Source organism: Palaemon carinicauda, chromosome 4 (genome assembly GCF_036898095.1).
Source record: "Palaemon carinicauda isolate YSFRI2023 chromosome 4, ASM3689809v2, whole genome shotgun sequence".
Classification (NCBI taxonomy): Eukaryota; Metazoa; Arthropoda; class Malacostraca; order Decapoda; family Palaemonidae; genus Palaemon; species Palaemon carinicauda.
In genome coordinates, this window is record NC_090728.1 from 195280025 (window position 1) to 195302524 (window position 22500).

The following is a 22500-nucleotide window of genomic DNA, read 5'->3' on the forward strand; positions in this document are numbered from 1 at the left end:
TTCTGTTTATGTTATTACTACTGTTGTTTCACTAAATATATAAGTGATAAGATTTTTTGAATGATAGTACTAATTGTAACTTTTCTTTTCAGGGGCTCGTGGTTATAAAAATTAGGGTTGCATAATACCAGTATAGTTGCTACTTTACTTTGTATTGAAGATAGCCAGTTAAGAAGGGTTTAACTGATGTTTTTATTATTCCCTTTGGCTGAATAATTGATCACAAATTTTGCAATATTTTTTAATTAATTTTAAATTTTGATAACCCACTAACATATTGAGGTCTTTTGTGAGTTTACGGGGTTATTTCAAAATTTAAGGAAAACTCATAACAGAATCAGGACGACCAGACATGCCAAAAGAGACTGGGGTCCTTACACCAGGTTCTTTGATTTGGGTTCCTCACAGGTAAACACTTCAACCAATGCCTGAGCCTCTAACCTCTCTTTGCCTTGCCTTCGAAAGCCTGCATTTCAAGGCCTTTCTAGAAACATGTGATTACAGAGAAGAGCTTCATACCCTGATATCTACTGTGAAAGGAAATACCAATGCAGGAAACCATGGGATTGAGCTGGTGATCAGTGCAGATCTTTTTGAAAAATTTTCGAAAGAGTATTCTGAATTCACCAAGACAACTGTATCAGGAGCTCATGGATACACTGCAAAGTTCTGGATGATGCATGTGGAGTACATTAACATGTTTCACCAACTTGAAAGACCTATCCAGACAAATAACATCGAGCTCTGTCTTCACACTTACACTGATTATTGACCCGTCCTTTGCCACAGTCCACATCAACTATTCCCGGTGGTTAACAAAATACCAATTAGTGCTACTGAATATTGATGCGACTCATCCCAGACTTAGAGAGATACTTAATCGGGGTGTATACACAGTGCGAAGGACAGAACATGATTTCAGCAGAATTCTTGTAGATTTACAACTGGAACAAACTATTAATGACTACTCCGCTCACCTTAGATGGATGGTAGCAAAGGCTACCCAAGCATCATTCATTAGTCAGCAGCAAGAAAGGACAGGATTGACTAGCAAAGAAGATTTTTCTACAGAACTTAGGCCAAGACGAATTCATTGTGACAATGAGGATCTTCAGAAAATCATCAAACAATTCTTAGATACGAACAATCTATTTGAAACACTGGAAGGTTCAGAGGTATTGTACAATATTTCCACAGGAAAAGGTACCAATGATGAAATCCATGAATGCTTTCTCTGTGTACCAGCCAAAGGAAAATTCAGACACAAGGAATGCATTCAGGCTTGCATGAGTAATCTAAATAAAATTTGTTTGAAAATCTAATAAAGAAGGAAATGCTGAAAACCTTTGTAGATGGCTGAGCAAGCAATCCTCGGATAAATAACACTTTAAGTTGCAGTGCTTAAGGGATCACGTGATCTGATGGGACGTCTCCTTGTACTGTCCACCAAGAAGAAACAATGACAAGCAGCATATTCTCCAGTACCCATTTATTCCAATACCTCTGTCTTTGACCAGCCCTGAAGAAGTGATGTCAAAGACCGATAGGAGTGCGCTCCTTAATATATCGAGAGTAAATTGAAAGGTCTTGAACAGCAGCCAAAGCACTTCAATACTTATATCATAGATGGACATTTTCTCTTACATACCTTGCCACTAAATTTGTCCCCACATACAGAGGACTAGCCAGAAGTATTCTTACCCAGAGTTTAACAATGCCAGCCAAACGCATACACATAGACTTTGATGACTATCCACAGACTTCAATTAAGGACACTGAAAGAGACAGGTGGAGACCTGACAACAGAACCTTCATCATCACAGGGTCAGAGCAGAGACGAGTGCCAAGAAATCTAAACGATGCCCTAAAGTCCAAGTCCTTCAAGAAGCAGTTACCTCAGTTTCTTACCAATGAATGGCAAAACTCTTCATATGCTAAAATTTTTGGCGATTGTGAAGTCTTCCTAGATGTCTAAGGGGAATGTTATAAGTTCCAGGTGACAGAGGGTATGATACAGCGGCACGCAGTAGATGAATTAGCCCTTATCAGGTGATCATGAGAATTGACACAGTGGTCACAGCATCCGACACAGATATTGCAGTGAAATTATTGTACCACTGCAATAGCTTTCAGCCAACATTGCGGATGGATATAAGACCAGTTTCAAAGAGCAATCGTCATTAAGTCAGCCTGACTGCAATATGGAAGGAACTAATACCATGTCTTTGTGCAGCATTGCCAGCTTTCCATGCCTTCACAGGATCAGAGTATGCATCAGCGTTTGTCAGAAAAGGGAAGGTCAGGCCTCTCCAAACTCTAGGAAAGCAACCTGACTATCAGAAGACTTTCAGAGTAATGGCAATGAGCTCTATAATTTCTAGTACGACGAATGAAGCTCTTCAGAGGTTCACAGCCAAAATGTATGGAGCTGAGGATAAAGCAAACACTTGGCTGAATGAATTGAGGTATGAGAAGTTTATGAAGACATGGACCAAATCGAAATGGAAAATACCTACTACCCAATTTGAAGGGCATAGATGCAAGTGGACTACTACCTTGCGAAGACGAGCTCAGTCCTTAAATTGAGTGTGCCGCTATTGTTGCTAACAACAAAGAGCAGATCAAACTCATATAGAGCAGCATCCCTCTGAAGAAAATGGCTGGCAGTTGGTTGATGGCTATTACAAACCGGTTAGATTCGAAGGGGAGCATTTCCATGAATGCCTTATCCCAGAAACAGATGATTTAGAAGCATTGGACAATGATGAGGACGACTTGGACATTGCATCTTCAAATGAAGATGAGTGTTGTGATGAGGATGACTAAAATCTTGTTACAGAAAGGCAAGTTGAGATGATAATTAACTATACAAGTAAATACTAGTTGAACTCATGATTATAAGTATATTCACATATCTTTTCCTAACAGAGAGAGAGAGAGAGAGAGAGAGAGAGAGAGAGAGAGAGAGAGAGAGAGAGATTCATCAGCAGTTTTAATGTTTCATCTTATAAACTTTAGCAATAGATTTATAGCAAATGTGAAACATGTATGTGTGCACTAATTAATATGAATGTGTCTATCAAAAGGCAGTTTTGGTTTCAAAGAGCATAATCACTTGCAAATAGACATGTTATTGCCCGGTCATCCCCTGTAGCAGCATATTATTAGATAGCAATGTTTTACCATATCTACGACTACTACTATCTTACAAAAGGTGTGAAACATTACATTTAAAGAAAAAAATAATTTATGAGTAAAATAAGTTAGATATTAAATTATGATATACAGTTAAATAGCATAAATGAAGATCAAATTGTAAACAGTATTGGCACGTATGGTATTTCCCACTTCACCAGTGCACCTTTTCTTTTATTCACGCTTCGCCAGTGTACCTTTTCTTGTATTCACACTTCACTAATGCACTTTTTCTTGTTTTCATTCTTCACCAGTGCACCTTTTCTTGCATTCGCTCTACACCAGTGAACCTTTTCTTGAATTCACTCTTCACCAATGTACTTTTTCTTGTATGCACTCTTCTCCAGTGCACCTTTTCTTGCATTCACTCTTCACCAGTGCACCTTTTCTTGCATTCGCTCTACACCAGTAAACCTTTTCTTGAATTCACTCTTCACCAATGTACTTTTTCTTGTATGTACTCTTCTCCAGTGCACCTTTTCTTGCATTCACTCTTCACCAGTGCACCTTTTCTTGCATTTGCTCTACACCAGTGAACCTTTTCTTGAATTCACTCTTCACCAATGTACTTTTTCTTGTATGCACTCTTCTCCAGTGCACCTTTTCTTGCATTCACTCTTCACCAGTGCACCTTTTCTTGTATTCTCTCTACACCAGTGAACCTTTTCTTGAATTCACTCTTCACCAATGTACTTTTTCTTGTATGCACTCTTCTCCAGTGCACCTTTTCTTGCATTCACTCTTCACCAGTGCACCTTTTCTTGTATTCGCTCTACACCAGTGAACCTATTCTTGAATTCACTCTTCACCAATGTACTTTTTCTTGTATGCACTCTTCTCCAGTGCACCTTTTCTTGCATTCACTCTTCACCAGTGCACCTTTTCTTGTATTCGCTCTACACCAGTGAACCTTTTCTTGAATTCACTCTTCACCAATGTACTTTTTCTTGTATACACTCTTCTCCAGTGCACCTTTTCTTGCATTCACTCTTCACCAGTGCACCATTTCTTGTATTCGCTCTACACCAGTGAACCTTTTCTTGAATTCACTCTTCACCAATGTACTTTTTCTTGTGTGCACTCTTCTCCAGTGCACCTTTTCTTGCATTCACTCTTCACCAGTGCACCTTTCCTTGTATTCGCTCTACACCAGTGAACCTTTTCTTGAATTCATTCTTCACCAATGTACTTTTTCTTGTATGCACTCTTCTCCAGTGCACCTTTTCTTGCATTCACTCTTCACCAGTGCACCTTTTCTTGTATTCGCTCTACACCAGTGAACCTTTTTTTTAATTCACTCTTCACCAATGTACTTTTTCTTGTATGCACTCTTCTCCAGTGCACCTTTTCTTGCATTCACTCTTCACCAGTGCACCTTTTCATGTATTCGCTCTACACCAGTGAACCTTTTCTTGAATTCACTCTTCACCAATGTACTTTTTCTTGTATGCACTCTTCTCCAGTGCACCTTTTCTTGCATTCACTCTTCACCAGTGCACCTTTTCTTGTATTCGCTCTACACCAGTGAACCTTTTCTTGAATTCACTCTTCACCAATGTACTTTTTCTTGTATGCACTCTTCTCCAGTGCACCTTTTCTTGCATTCAATCTTCACCAGTGCACCTTTTCTTGTATTCGCTCTACACCAGTGAACCTTTTCTTGAATTCACTCTTCACCAATGTACTTTTTCTTGTATGCACTCTTCTCCAGTGCACCTTTTCTTGCATTCACTTTTCACCAGTGCACCTTTTCTTGTATTCGCTCTTCACCAGTGAACGTTTTCTTGAATTCACTCTTCACCAATGTACTTTTTCTTGTATGCACTCTTCTCCAGTGCACCTTTTCTTGCATTCACTCTTCACCAGTGCACCTTTTCTTGTATTCGCTCTTCACCAGTGAACCTTTTCTTGAATTCACTCTTCACCAATGTACTTTTTCTTGTATGCACTCTTCTCCAGTGCACCTTTTCTTGCATTCACTCTTCACCAGTGCACCTTTTCTTGTATTCGCTCTTCACCAGTGAACCTTTTCTTGAATTCACTCTTCACCAATGTACTTTTTCTTGTATTCACTCTTCACCAGTGCACCCTTTCTTGCATTCACTCTTCACCAGTGCACCTTTTCTTGTATTTGCTCTTCACCAGTGCACCTTTTCTTGTATTCGCTCTTCACCTTCACCTGTGAACCTTTTCTTGAATTCACTCTTCACCAGTGTACTTTTTCTTGGATCCACTCTTCACCAGTGCACCTTTTCTTGCATTCACTCTTCAACAGTTCACCTTTTCTTGTATTCATTGTTCACCAGTGCACTTTGTTTGTATAAATAAATACTTAAATATATAAATTTGCAGTTCCTTTGTTCTTCTACATCATATAAAACAAAGATTCTCACAGTTTTATTCATGGTACATAGAGAGGTCATGGCACTAGACAATATACGTTAATCCTCCATGTGCTAATACTGCACTCTCTTTAGGCCGTTCTTAAATGGGTTTTGCACCAACTTCGACTCTTAAGAACTATTGATCCTTTATCAGGAAGGTCTAAAGAATATTTCTACGAAGTTTCATTAATGTACGTAAGACGTGTTTTAAATGTGCAAAAAAATAGCGCCCTCTTTAGGTCGTTCTTAAATGGGTTTTGCACCAAATTTGGCACTTAAGAATTACTGATTCTTCATCAGGAAGCTCTAAGGTATATTTCCACAAACTTTCATTGATGTACTCAAATTGTGATTTAAATGTGACAGTAGCGCCCCCTTTGAGCCTTTTTTAAATGCGTTTTGCACCAATTGCGCCATTTAAGAATGGTACATCTGTAATCACAGTGCCAAAACGAAACTTTTATCACAGGTTTGGTTGATGTACTCCAAAATGCAATTTAAACCGGATTTGGGGGGCAGTTCAAGCTGCGCCCCCTACTCAACGCACCAACGGCATAACTTAAGAATGACCATTAGGGGATCCCCATCATACTAGCTGATGATTTTAGCTATCAAACCTTTTGTACTCGAAATGTAATACAAATGTCTGTGAGCTCCCGGACTATAATGTTCAAAGTAAAAGTTCATTTATTTTGTCTTTTTAAGGAGAGTGTTGTTTCATGGCTTGTCATGGTTCTGTTGGGTCTATATTTCATACCAATTTCTGCAATAAAGCATTTATTAACAGCCAAATTGTAATCAATATTTACTGGTTGCGCTGTAATGAATCTTAATGACTCTACGATTATAAGAGACAACAGAAGAGTTATTAGGTAGATGTGTTATGTACGACTGGCTACCAGACTACACACACATACACACACATATATATCCTTTCAAACATTCTTAGACGGTCTATACAGTCTCATTTCCAGTTTAAATTAGTCATAGTAATGTGATGAAGCCCAAACTTGTGAAAATTTTATGAATTTTATGAAGAAAAGTCAATTTATAAGTATCCCTCTTTGATAATGTATGGTCTTCAGATATGTCGACTGGTATGAATCACAATGTGAGAATTATTCTTAGTTTTCCAGTTTTTCTAAATGTTTCGTTACATGGTTTTGCTGCTTCCTGCGTTTTGTGATTATTCGATATAAACTTCGAATATCTATTTTACCTATTTGTTAATGAGGTATGTTTTGAAAACTTTCTTTGATGTGTAGATCATATAGCTAATATCCAGATTAAATGAAGAGTATAGTCATGATATGTTTTGATATCTTGTTTGCATGTAATGCATTTTCTTTTCGTACGCTGACAGAATTAACCCTGGATAGGTACGGTGGGTCGTTTGCGACCCCGAGCGTCAAAAAAAAACAGGTTTTTCTCACGTGACTCACCCCTGTGACTGAATTTGTGGGTGATCGACCTGCAGGAGGTGTCTCCCCTACACGCTCTAGTAGTGTCCAGATGTGCATTGCTGTAGCTGTACTCCTTCCCCGATTTCTGAGACGCGTCGGGGTCGTTCGCGTCCGAGTTTACCCTTCTGAGGTAGTTTGCATAATTATCAAAGTTATTACGTATTATGAAATTGTCGTAGAATGGTGCAACTTGTATAGGTTATCAGTTGTGGAAAGTCTTGGTGGATTGTTTGGCTACCATGTGCATGTTTTTTTTTTTAGTTAAAATGTCGTTCATCACCACGAGGACCATTTTACCGCGAGTGCCCCTTTTTCATTTTTTTTCATTTTTTTGCCAAGTCATTTTTCCGTAAGATATTGCCAAATAGTGTCGTCAAACTTTTGCTTGTTTAGTGTTGGAAAGTGTGTCTAGATGATCTGGCTACCCATGCATGACTTTGTTTTTGTCAGATACGACGTAGTTATTGGTATATTGGGTATTTAACTGCGGTTACCAATTTCTGTTTTTTTTTTCAATATTTGTAAAAATTACTACGTAGTAAGGAATTGCCGTATATTATTCATTTTTTTTTCATGTTTATGTGTTAGAAAGTGTGCCTTGATGGTTGGGCTAACACGTGCATGTCTTTTTTTTTATCTGAGATGTCGTATATTAGAATGTCGGGCATTTTACCGCGAGTGTCCCTTTTTAATTTTTTTTAATTTTTTTGCCAAGTCATTTTTCCGTAAGATATTGCGAAATAGTGTCGTAAAACTTTTGCTTTTTTAATGTTGGAAAGTGTGTCTAGATGATCTGGCTACCCATGCGTGATTTTGTTTTTGTCAGATACGACGTAGTTATTGGTATATTGGGTATTTAACTGCGGTTGCCAATTTCTGTTTTTTTTTCAATATTTGTAAAAATTTACTACGTAGTAAGGAATTGCCGTATATTATTGATTTTTTTTTCATGTTTATGTGTTAGAAAGTGTGCCTTGATGGTTGGGCTAACACGTGCATGTCTTTTTTTTTTATCTGAGATGCCGTATATTAGAATGTTGGGCATTTTTCCGCTAGTGCCCCTTTTTATTTGTTTTGCATTTTTTTGCTTAGTCATGTTACCGTAAGGAATTGGCAAGTAGTGTCGCAAAACTTATATTTTTATAGTGTTGGAAAGTGTTTCTAGATGATCTGGCTACCCATGCCTATTTTTTTTTTAGCCAGATATGGCGTATATATAAGTATGTGTTCGATTTTCCTGTGATTGCCATTTTTTCGTTTTTTCCCATTTCTTTCAAAATTACTACGTACTAAGGAACTATCACAGAGTAATATTTCATTTATATGTTTATTTGTCGGAAAATATGCCTTGATGGTTTGCCTAGCACGTGGCTGAAATTTTTTTTTTCTGAAATGCCGTATATTAGAATGGCCATTTTTCCACGAGTGCCCCTTTTTATTTGTTTTGCATTTTTTTGCTTAGTCATGTTACCGTAAGGAATTGGCAAGTAGTGTCGCAAAACTTATATTTTTATAGTGTTGGAAAGTGTTTCTAGATGATCTGGCTACCCATGCCTATCTTTTTTTTAGCCAGATATGGCGTATATATAGGTATGTGTTCGATTTTCCGGTGATTGCCATTTTTTCGTTTTTTCCCAATTCTTTCAAAATTACTACGTACTAAGGAACTATCACAGAGTAATGATTCCTCTAGATGTTTATTTGTCGGAAAATTTTGTTTACTTTTTTTTTTGATTGAATATCATCAAATTTTTTTAGCTAAAATATTGTTTTACATTTTTTTTTCGATTTTATTTCCCTTCAAAAAAATTTTTTGGGTCAGAATTTTAATTTTATAGTCGTAAAATAATCGACAATTATCCAGCAACCCACCATACAATTTTTATGCATATCCAATAATAATTAGATTAGTAAATAACACCTTGAAATTGACACACCCTTCCTACATTTCAAGTGGCAGATTAGGGAGTCTGAGTCAGTGTGGTTGGCGGCCATTTTGTGGACATATCCGAAGCGTAAGCTGCCCTATCTATATATATTCTTGTTCCCTATAGAATTTGTGATATTTTTGTATATTTTTACCTGCATAAATATCATATTATATATTAAATATATGTATTTTTTTACGAAATTTCCAAGTACTCAAAAAATTACCTTTAGATATGGCCCCTGATATAAATGTAATTTACAAAATAATGAAGATTTTTTTACATATTTCTATTTTAGGATAACATATGTTTATTCCCTAAAAAAATTAGCCACTTCCTATTTCATTTGGGTACCCAAAAAAATTCATGAAATTTGGACAATTTTTTTTGGCCAAAAAAAGTTACCCTTTTTTTCTCATTTCAGATCTTCACCTCCATGGGTCTGACTTCATCCAAAATACATCAAGATGTGTCCTAAACATTCAAGAATCAATTCCTAAAAGGATTTGTGTATATATGTATAAACTTTTTTTTTATGAATTTTTATGTCAGGTCTTTTTTTTTCTACTTAATTTTTTAAAATATTTATAATAAATAGTTTTTCTGCAGATGAGTAGTATTTATCTTTACAGTTGTTTTAAGCATTCATTGAAGTTTTTTTTGGCAAAAGAAAAAAGGAGGTTACTGCAAAAACTGATTTTTCAAGAATTTTTTTTGGCGTCGGGGTCGTTCGCGTCCGAGTATACCCTTAAAGGGGTGTCCGAGGACCGTACCTATAGTCTTTCATACCTTGGGTACTAACAAGGGTTATAGAAGGAACTTTGTGTTAAGAAATAGCATAGAAGATGTTTATAATAGTTTTAAATTCTCTTCATTCTTCCGTTTTAAAAGATATCAGGCATCAACACTTCGCCTAAATGCCGAGGCTCTCCAAGATTAATAGTTCCTCAGAATCCCGGCCATTAATCTCCAATGGTATTGCCAAGTAAATTAGCACATTGAGAATCCCTGTTTCATCCGAACTAGGTCTTTCCCATTTATTTGTAAGCGAGTTCACGGCAAGTGGGAAATGGCCGGCTCTCAGTTCAGACGTCCTTCTTGACAACACCCAGAAGTGATATACTAATACTAAATTTGAAAGTCTGAATAAACAAGTCTATTAAGTGACTTTAAAAATATCGAACTAATCAATAAAGATGGATTTCGCTTGTTATTGCCCTAAATTTCCTTCAAAATGTGAAAAATATTTTCCATGTAAAAGTAGTTGCTAAAATTATGTCCATTTTAAAATGCTATCACTGATGTCAACAGATGGACATCATTTGCATCCATAGAAAGTTTATAATAATACGTTTACATATTCACAGAGACGAACATACACAAACACATGTGCACACCTAAAGCCTATAAAAAAACGGTTTAAATGCCATTGTGGATTACAATAGAAAATGAAAAAACCAGCAGGTTTTGTATATAGTCCATCCTATTACACATTATGCTAAACACTGATTTAAAATGGAAAAAAATAGGTTTATTTCGGCTCTAGCGAAGATATATGCTCGTAGGAGCAGAAATAAATTAGAAATATTCATAGGTGGATAAACTCAACTCCACACCAACGTATGTTGGTTGGACTTCACCCCCCCCCCCCCCTAGGACAGGCAGAGCTTCCATAATTTTTTGGTTTCTTTAGATTAATGGGTTGCTGTGAACAGCATATCAATGTCGTGCCATTGTGGCAATGAATAATAACATATGGTTCCAGCGACAACCATACACGCGTAGGTACGCCTGCATTTATACACTTGTGTAAATATACATACATACACACACACGCTCACACACACACATATATATATATATATATATGTGTGTGTGTGTGTATGTGTGTGTATATACAAATACATACATATATATAAATATATATATATATATATATATACATACATACATATATATACTATTATATACATATATATATATATATATATAGATATATATATATATATATGTGTGTGTGTGTTGTGTATGTGTTTCTATTTATGAATATAATTATATATCTACATAGATATGCTTATACATTTACACAGACATACACATAAATATATATATATATATATATATATATATAAATATATATATATATATGTGTGTGTGTGTGTATATATATATATATATAGATATATATATAAACATATATATATATATATATATATACATATATAAATCATGCAGTATGTATATATAACAGAAATTCATAGAGAAGATAGACAATGAAATTTTAAGTTAAAAGATTAACATCGAAAGACCTATAACAACTCGGCTATTCCCAATTAGAGTTTTGTAATATCTTTCAATTAGAGTGTATGCGGTGGTAAGCACAAAAGAGAGGCTACGGATAATATCCATAAAAAGACATTCAATGTCATCTAAAAATATGATGATATACTGAGGGTTCTTCATGCATGACATATTATATGGAATATATTTAAATAAAATAATAGAAAATATAAATGAAATGTATCTTAAATTTGCAAGATAGCTCCTTTAGTTCTAAATAATATTTTTCTACTGAAAGGAGTTCAACATAATTTAGGAAGAAATTCTTCAAGTAAAATGTAAATAGTTTCCAAATGAAATAGATGAATGATATACCTTCAGAGAATATTAAGTGTTTAGTATGGATCAGTTGTGTAAAGTCTTATGGAAAAAAAATAACGTTTTGTTTAGCATACGTATACCTAGAAATTATTTGATAAAATTATTAGAAACAATTTAAGAGTTAGAATAAAAGAATTGCAGAGTGACAAGTTTACTGTGAAGTTCGGTCTGAGAGAAGTGAGTGTTCTGTTTCTATGACAGCTGTGCAGTATCCTTATAGATGCAGCAACGCAAAAGTTCAGAGTAAATGGGCCGTAAAAAAGAGTGACATGGTTCGTGTTTGCATAACCCAGTGAAATTTACATTAATTTTGACTAATAGCGATTACAGCAAAATCAAACTATTTCATACCATTGTTCATTTGACTATTGTAAGATTTCCCAAAAATATCAGAGAGCGATTAAATTCTATACAATACTCTGAGATTTGTTTGGCATAATACGATGGGTGCTGCGCACTTTAGAACAGTAACAAAATTCTATTTTGAAAAGTGTATTCACTGCATTCATAAGCAACGGCAAGCGTGAAATGATTTTATTTTTTTCAATGAAAACATCTATTCAAATCATTCTTTTTCTGTTTCATGTAAATTCCTATAGGCTATGCTTCTACCGGGGAGGAAAAATAATTTTCTTATTTTTTTTCATTCTTGGTTAGTCATTGTATTCATCACACTGTTATTATATTTTCTATTCAATCAATTATAACAATTAGGTTCCTATTTAAGAATTATTTTGTTTTCATCTCGGAATTAACATGTTTTTCATAATTTACTTATTTAACTAAAATTTGTCATTATTCATATGTATATCTATTCTAAATTAATATCCATGCCACTTTGTCTGCACATGTTTATCATATATTCTCTAAATCAAAATATAACAAATTACCAGTCTTCATGCTCTCACAATTGCCATAATTCTAGATTTATTTGTTTTCTTTGAAAGCACCTCTTAAAATTTTCAGATCTCTCCTTTAGTGATTCTTCGTTTAATAGTCAGATATTAGTATTTCTTTAAAAATTATCTAAATCTGTTTTCGTTCAAAACCACCTTCTAAATTTTCATATATCGACTTTAGGATGATGTCAGCATCGTACTTGACGTCAAAGGCGACTTAATGTTAATACCTCAGAGAATGGCAATTACAAATTGTAAAGGAAGGTAGGAGGCAAACTTGAGCATGTGGCCATTACTTTGATGCTGATGCTTTCTAGCTTAGATTACATTAAACTTTTCCAATTTCCTTAAATTTGAAGCTCGTAATTTTGTAAAACCGAAATCACCTTAGAATTACCTTAAAAACCACCTTGAAACCATACAAATTACCTCAAACTAAGGTAATTACCTTGAACGTTTAAACCCTAATCATAAATTATATAAAGCCTGCAATGACTCATGCACGACTTACGTCCTGAGGTGATTTCAAAAAGGCTAAACCATATTTTCTTTTTTAACCTGAATTTAGTCTTGCTTTAGCATCCATAAATAAAAGAAGGCTGAAATATTTGGAACATCAAAGTGTATTTCTTGAGTTATATTTTACTTATTCAATGTAATCCACGTGTTGCTGATATAAAAAAATATGAGGTCTTAGAAATGCATAAATATTACAGTAACAGAGATTGTTCAACTTGTTTTAATCTTAATTTGGTAATTAATGTAATTTCTTTCAAAATATGCAAATAAAAGTATTACATTAGTAATTGATCAATAATTTAAATCAAAATCTTTGTCCCTGACGCAAAAATAACGGAAATATTTATACTGTTATCATCATTATTATTTCCCATTCTGAAAGAAAAATTAGTTTGATCATCGCCAATAACACTGGAGTAATGTTTTTTTTTTTTTTTTTCATTATTCACAATTAAGGAATAACTAATAATATAGTTTAAAACAAATTTGACAAATATGTTATTAAAATTGGACTGAAAATTAATTTCATTATTATGTCTAGTATAATATAAAAGAAGTTATTTATTTTATATAATTAAATACTAATATAATAAAAACATTAATTTATCTACATTACCATTAAAATATGAAAAATATTCAAATCGACTACTGAATTTTATAATTATGTCCTCTACCACAAAAAAAAAAAAAAAAAAAAAAATAAAAGTAGTTATCCAAGTGGTCCAAGTGTCCATAATGTGTTGCCTCTCCGTTTGAGGCAAGACAAAGAAGAAAAATAAAGAACTGGCAATGATGGTGTTGTATAAACTTCACTGATTATATTTTACAGCATTGTCTAAAAGAAAATAAACAATTGTTTTTCTTGAATGAAAATTGCTTTTTTTTTAAACATGTTTATTAGGGGAATTATTTTATGCATCCTTTTTTTTTTGGGGGGGGGGCCCTTTATGAAGATTTTAACGAATCTCATATAAGACCTAAAGTACATCGCTTAAATATTTATCAGTGATCAAGCACATAACTTTTCGATATTGTGTCGATCATGTTGTAAGTCATGAAGACAGGAGGAAGCGAACTTAAGAGCCTGTCATATTGTGTGATTTCTTGAAACTGTCTCTGGAATATGAAAATATTCACGTTTGTGCTTACCATTTAACTTAAATACATGAGCGAGCTGTCTACACCCCAAGAGGGTAATTAATAATAGCACTTTTTATGCGAAAAAACTTCATTTGTAAACATTACCTATTTCAGTCTCTTTATCATAAATAGAGTCATCGTCATTTTCTGAGAAGTCGGAGGTTCTCTGAACTCTTTTCTTACATTGAAAGCTAACATTAAGAATTCACCTCTTTCCCTGGAATGATATTCTTCCCAACCATTTTCATAAAGCAAACGGGTTTTGAAATTACAACGATTTTGTTAAACGTTAAAGTAATGCAATAAAATTATGCCAGATTTTGGTTAATGGTTAATTACATTTTCTTTATAAGATTACAAAAAAAAAAAAGGGATAAATAAAAAGAATTGCCTGTACTGAATTGTTCTGTCAAATGCTGTAGCTGCTCCATTGGATATAACAAATGGTAACTTTACTCTTTCGTTGAAATATCTGCTTACAAAATCAGAACAGGAAAATAAAAACTAAAGATTATAGGTGGTTTATTGTTGGTCCCGACGGCTTTTGTGAAATTGCTCTCTGCTGTTGTTGTTTCCAAACACGCCAGTCTACGAACAATTCGTTCTATAATTTTTTTTTTTTTTTGGAAATGATTAAAAAAAGCGTCATATATACAATAGGTTTATGGCCACTAGCTATCGGAAGTATAGATACACTGCATTTCATTCATACACTGTTCCTTTAGTAGAAAATGTTATCAAATATTTACTAATTTTCTATTTCGACCTAAAAAGACAAGGAAATCTAATACACGAAACAAGTTATATTCAACGTACATATTTATTATGCATTGTACAAAATATCAAGCTGAAGAAGTGTACGCGAATTGTGCCGTATATATATATATATATATATATATATATTTATATATATAACGGATTTTGAGCGAAGCGAAAAATCTATTTTTGGGTGAGATGGCCATGTAGTCCTGATGGAAGTTCCTATAGGGTAGCTTCCTAGGGTATATTACAACTACGGCGATATTCCCAGAGAATTTACCTTAAGGTACCAGAATTCTAACTCCTGGAGCGAGTATCCCTCGTGAAAGGGATATCGCGACATATCAGAGGACGTATTCTAGACACGTCACATGGCAATCTACGACCTGAACAGAGATTTCATCTCGTAGGAGGGAGATTGACGAGATACGAATTCGGGAAAGAAAAAGGGGAGCCGCTCCCAAGGCTTCCCTATCCCCCGATTCGTATGCGTGCCTGGCGCCAATCCTGGCGCCATCTGTATTCCTTGTAGCGTACACGAGGTGCTACAGATACTGTATGTAGGGAGGGGTCCTACAGCCCTTTCTTAGAAAGGCAAGGGCGGGTCCATCAGGACGACATGGCCATCTCACCCAAAAATAGATTTTTCGCTTCGCTCAAAATCCGTTTTTTGGGCTCAAGCCATGTCGTCCTGATGGAAGTGTACCAGAGCATTACTGTATCTGTGGATTCTCAGAACGTGCCGTACTCCCCGGAGGTAATTTTTTCCCGGTCGACTAGACCTAGAGATAAGATGTTACCGTTATACATCTTTTCAACTAACTATAAACTATGTTAGAGCTTCCTGCCCCCTACAGGGAAGAGTCCTACTAGACTCTGGAAAAGTCTCGAAGAGTACATATATTTATGTATGAATACCAGGCAAGCTAATATAGTGGTCTCGCCCTATATTAAGTAAAGCATAGTTTGTAAAGGACCACTGCGTCAATATGAAATATCGACCAGTTTTCCGCACAATACTTGTATTGGACAAAGGTTTTATATCCGCATAGGAGGAAAACCAATGCAACATAGCTTGCATAAAGGAACAATTCTATTAGAATTATCCCAGATAAGGTACATAAAATGAATGCTCAATTATACCAATAAATTGACACAGGTGAAGGAGACGCAAGGTTCTCAAGAACCAGATTATTGACAGGCAATAAATAGACAGGTTAACCACAATTTATATATATATATATATATATATATATATATAAGAAGAGGATAACCCAAAACTTTAAGAATAAGTATGATAGTAAACAGAGCTTGTTTGTCTGAAAGAAAAAACATTAGATGCCACTTTTAAGATGCCGAGGTATCAAAGTCATAAAAGCCTGTATTACAAATCAATGACATTAGCGTTAGAAACGCTCGGCACACATGTCTGCACTTATGCTAGGTTCACCTTCGGAAATGGAACAGTCTGGATGGGCAACACAGTGCCCTCACTTAGTTTGTAGTACAGTATGTAACTACACACTCACCCTGGAATTAATCGTCACAATTAAGACCACTGTTCCTCGCAGAGTTAAACAGTAGGGTTAACACCGCGACCCACTGCTACCACAGATCTCTTTTAGTTCCTCTACTTGCTTCGCATAGTGGCGAAAGAACACTCTGGAAGACTTCCAGCCAGTGTATGAACGGAGATGTTCAAAATCCATACAATTAAAGAAATTTAAGAATGAGGCAACTTTCCTCGGATCGTGACCTGCGGGTGTATTGTCAGGATCCGCTCTGCGAATAAAATATGTGATTTTCGCTCTGAGTTGATTCAGAGATAAATTTGAGCCTGATGTTTCTCCCCTGAATAGTTGACCACCCTTGAAGTCTGAAGTTCTATGAAGATAGACCTTTAGGCATTCTACTGGACATAGAGATGCATCTTCTTTCAGAGGGCAGATTCTCCAGGGACCCCACCTGTTGGTGGGTAACTCATTCTTGGCGAGAAACGTAGGATCCGGAAACAGGTTCAGTTCTTCCCCATCCAGGAACTGAACACGACCTGCCTCTCTCGAGAGGCTACAATCTCACTAACCCTGGCCCCGGACGCGAGTGCAAAATAGGAAAATAACTCTTCATTGCTCAACAGAGAAGCGAAATGAAGAACTTGTCTAAAGACCATGAAATGGGCTTTGGAGGTGCTGAAGGTCTGAGCCTAGCACAGGCTTTCGGGACTTTATTAAAGATCTCGTTACCTAGGTCGACCTGGAAGGCATATAGAATGGGTCTTGTCAAAGCAGACTTACACGCTGAAATCGTGTTCGCTGCCAACCCTTAACCATGGAGGTGGGGAAAAAAGATAAGCAGAAGTCTGTTAAGATCTCCTGCGGAATCTTCGCCTTGACAAAAGGCCACCCATTTTCTCCAAGATGACTCATATTGCCTTCTAGTAGATTTGCATTTATATTCCTCAAGGAAGTCTATACTGGCTTTCGAAATCCCGAAACGCTTTCTCACCGCTAGGGAGAGAAAATCATGAACTGCAGGGTCCGGGTTTTCTGTAATGAAGCGCAGACAGTTGACTTCTGGACTCGCTGGGTCAGAACTGGATCTGGTAGTGGTACAAACTTCAGCTACAGTTCCAATGCCAGGAGGAACCACACGCTGTTCGGCCACTTGTGGGCCACTATTGCCGCTACCCTTTGAAGGATCTCAGTTTGTTGAGGACCCTCAACAGAAGGTTGTGAGGAGGGAACAGATAAATCTTGGACCATCTGCTCCAGTCGAGGGACATCGCGTCCACTGCTTCCGCTAAGGGGTCCTCGTACGGGGCACGTACAGGGGCAACTTCTTGTTGTCTTTCGTCGCAAAGAGGTCTATCTGCAGTTCTGGGACTGATTCCGAATGAAGCAGAATGATCCTGCGTCTAAGGACCATTCCGACTCTATCGGTGTGAACCTGGATAGAGCGTCCGCTGTCACATTGCGGACTCCTTGAAGGTGAACTGCCGACAGGTACCACTTCTTCTTTTCCGCCGATCGGAAGACGGCCAACATCACCTGGTTGAGAGGTGGTGACCTCGATCCTTGTCGATTCAAGTATCTCACAACTACCTCGCTGTCTATTACCACTTTATGTGGAACGAATGACGCGGGGAGACTTTCTTTAAGGTAAGGAGCACTGCCCTAGCTTCTAGAAAGTTTTATGAGAAAGGTCTTGAATAGCCTGGACCAAGTCCCCTGGACTTTTTTACGATGAGAGTGACCTCCCCATCCCTCCTTCGAGGCGTCTAAGTGAATCGTCACCGACGGGGGAGGTGGCTGAAGAAGAACCTGACTTCTTTAGATGTCTGGCTTGGGACCAAGGCCTGAGAAGAGTACTTAGCCGAAGCGGCTGGTCTTCTCAGATCTCTTCACGCGTTTGATGCATAACTTCTCCAAACTCCGATTGCATCCTTTAGCTGTGCTCTTAGCACTGGGTCTGTCACCGAAGCAAACTGGAGAGAGCGCAGTACTCTCTCCTGCTCGTGTCTTGATATCCTTTCGGAATCTTGAAGTCTCTTGACAGAACCCGCTATCTCCTTCCTTTTCTTCGCCGGGGTGGAGAAACGGTGTGACAAAAGGTCCCAGTGGATCTTAGCCACTGGAACTTTTGAGATGGAGAAAGTCGAGACTTTTTCTGTTGATCTTGAAGCCTAGGTACTCTAGGAACTGGATCACTTGACTGGAAGCTTGCAAGCATTCTGTCTCGGATGCTGCCCACACCAACCAGTCGTCCAGGTAGGCTACTACCTGAATTCCCTTTAGGCTAAATTGTTTGAGAGCTACGCTCGCAAGCTTCGTAAAAATCCTTGGGGCTATGTTTAGCCCGAATGGCATGGCTCCGAAGGCGTATAGTCTTCGTTGTAGCCTGAACCCTAGGTAGGGGGAGAGTCGATGGCTAATTGGAATGTGCCAGTAGGCGTCTGACAAGTCTATAGAGACGGAATATGCCCTCTTGGGCAGTAAGGTCCTTATGTGTTGCAGTGTTAGCATTTTGAATTTGCAATTCACTATGAACTTGTTAAGTGGCGACAAGTCCAGAATGACTCTGAGCTTTTCCGAGTCTTTCTTGGGAACACAAAACAGCCTCCCTTAGAAATTGATGGGCTTCACCCTTTTTCTCCAACCGTTCTTGAACGTACTCCTCCATAACGGGGGTGGAGTGTTGGAAAAACCGAAGGTACGGGGGTGGAGTGCTGTACCAGCTCCAGCCCAGTCCATTCTTGAGTAGGCTGTGGGCCCAGGTATCGAAGGTCCACCGATCCCGAAATTTCAGAAGTCTCCCTCCTACCGGTATCACCTCACTTGGACTGCCGTCCTGAGGTCTTGCCTTCCTGACCACGACCACCCCTGAATCCCCTTCCCCTTGAGGGGCGTCTAGACGAGCCTCTGGCTGCTCCTCTAGGCTTTGCTCGAAAGGAAGTAGACTGCCCTTCGAACGCTGGGGTGAATGCCTTGGACTGTGTCGACACGGCCTGGGGTACCCACTGAAAGGTGGTCGGGGTTTGTGCCACGATCTGGGGCACTGGGGGCAATTGCAGTTGCTGTTGCTGTCTAAGAGGCTTGGCTGGCCGAGACGGTAGCCTAGTCCTCATAGTCTTCCTCTTTGGTTGAGGACCCTCATCCGGGGAAGACTTTCTTTTGATAGCCAGGCCCCACTTCTGGAGAAGGTTTCTATTCTCCAAGGCGGCTTTATCAACAACTTCTTTGACCAAGTCGGTAGGGAAAAAGGTCTTTTCCCCAAATGTTGGAGGAGATTAGTTTCTTTAGCTCGTGCCTCACCGTAGCCGAGGTAAACACGAACTCCCTACAAGCTCTCCTTGCCTTGACGAAGCCATAAAGGTCCTTCGTCACTGTGGCCAGATGAGGCTTGGCCACTACCATGAACATTTCATGGACCTTGGGGTCACTTGCCATCGTCTCGAGAGTAGTCTGAAGAGACATTGAGGCAGTCAGTCTTTCTTTTGTATCGAACTCACTTCGCAAAAGAAAGTCAGACAGCTTAGGGAGGTCCTTGCCGAACTGACGTCCGGCAATATCAGCCTCCAACTTTCCCACTGAGAACGTAAGATGGACGTCCTTCCAGTCTTTGTGGTCCATAGGCAGGGCCAGCGACAAGGGTTTACACTCCTCTAGGGAGGGGCAAGACTTGCCGGCCTCGATTGCTTTTAGTACAGCCAGAAACCCTTTCTGTAAAAGGGGGAAGGCTCTAGTAGGCGAGGACACAAAGGAAGGGAGCTTCCTATTCAATGCAGCTACCTTTGAGTTAGAGAAGCCCCTCTCTTTCATCGAGGATGAAAGTAGAGCTTGAGCCTTAGCATGGTCCATCACTATGACCTCCTTCGGCTCTGTCTCCTCCTTTGAAGCTGGTTCCTTCCTCAGCCGGACATAAAAGTCCGGATATGATGCCTTGCTGGGCCAGAATTCCACCCTCCAGGGGAACTGAGCCCAGCTTATCCGAGATGATGATCTTTCCAGTCGTCATCGGCATGTGCTCAGCATTCCTCCATGGGTTAGCATCTGAGCACAAGGGAAGGTCTTTCACATTGAGCTTTTTCTGGGGCCCATGTGATTCTGCAAGGCACTGCATTCGCAGTTCCATTGCAGCCGCCTTCTCCTGATTCTCCTTCTGCATTTGTTGGATCATTCCAACAATAGAAGAGAGGGCCTGTCCCACCTCTACTGGGAGACCGGCCGATGTAGAGGGGCTTGAACTTCATCCTTGGCTTCTGCCAGGAGGTCTTCCTCCTGACACCCGTCCACATCAGACATCCTGTCATTTATCTGGATGTCTTGCATCGCGACCGCGACTTCAGCATCCACCTGGATCTGAACTTAGGGGATCTCCTCTTGAGGCTGGGGAATCACTGCATCAGCTGATGCCTTAGGGAAAAGATACGCCCTCATCTTCTCACTTGGAAGATAAGGGCCAGAAGTGTTCTTTTAGAAGCCCCTTACCCAGGTACGAAGCTTCTTCCTAGCTATTTAAATGTCTCATTAATCAGGTTAGTGCACACAGTACATACCTGAGGGTCCCAATACCGGAGATCATCCTTGGAGACAGCGTATGCTGCGTGTCTCCTACAAAACTCATGTCCGCAGAGGTTCTTGCTGCTGACATTGCAGAAAGCACTTTCCCACTTCGGAGTGTCCTTCTGTAAAGAGAAGAAATTTCCATGAGTATCAAGTGAACTATGTATCACTGGATATGCATAGTATAGCATAACAATTCATAAAGGAAAGACACACACTTGTGTTTCCCTCACAACCCATTGTTGCAGCCTTCCAGATAATAAAATCAAAATGGTTTATCTCTACTAGAGTAACCAATGCAAGGTTTCCAGAGGAAACAGGTGGAGCTCACACCTAGGTAATGATTTTAAAATCCTGGATAATAGACAGGGAAGAACTCTGCTTCCTATCTGAGGGCAACAGCAAAGGGCTGTGCAAGAAAACACAATAGTGTTAGTAGATACAGTGCTGTGCCTAAACCTTTACTATAGTTTTCTCCTTACTGTATATGCTATACAGAAGAATACTAGTACAGTATAGGAGGATGTGTGCCGGCCTGCCTTTGCCGGCCGGCACACACCACAACTAGCTTTAAAGTATACTACTTAACAGCTATAGGGCGGCAGCACTCTGGTTCAAATGCCTGTGCCGGCGGCAGCAACTGCCGGCCGGCAACAGCCAGTGTTGGCCGGCAATGACTGCCGGCCAGCAACTACACAAGGTAGTACCCAGCTGCCGGCCACACTCTTGGTGACCGGCAGACAAGGACTGACATAAGCTGGCCGGCAAAGGTACAAGACCGATGCCAGCCGGCAGCAAAAGAACCAGAAGACTACACCTGCCCGGCTGCCGGCCTCATAGGCCGGCAGCCGGGACAGGTACAGCACTAGAAGAAAATAGAATGGATGCCGGGATAAGAGTGTACACAACCCCCCAAGCCCGGCAACCGAAAGAGTTCATATAAGGAAGGGGAGAAACTTAATTCAGGCTTCCTTGACCAATGCCGTCCGGCTCTGCCGGCAGGCATGGATGAGGGACCAAGAGAGGTCCGGGCAGCACTCGAAAACATAAGACCCTTGCCGGCCAGCATCTCTGCCGGCCGGCAATGGGCTTAGTCAATTCCACATCCCAACCTATACTAGCTCCAGAAGTAGAATGACGTACAGTACAGTAATACCCCTGCCGGCCAGCTCTGCCGGCCGGCAAGGTACAGTACAGTAATGGCTAGGCCATTACGGAGATAGAGGGGGAAGGGACAAGAGGGTCCTGCCAACCTTGCTTTAGTGACAGATCACCCGCAGCCAAGAACTTTGTCTTAGCCTAAGGGAGATCTAAGGGAAAGGGCCAGCAATACTTGCCAGCTTCCAGAGCACCAAAGCAAGGAAGGCGTTGCTACTCCCAAGGGAAGACTTTATCCTCCCCCGAGAACAGCAACAGGACTTAGTCTGGTCGATCACAAAAGAAGGAATCATAACTTACAGAAACCTTCGGTAGTGACCTAAGGGAGCTAA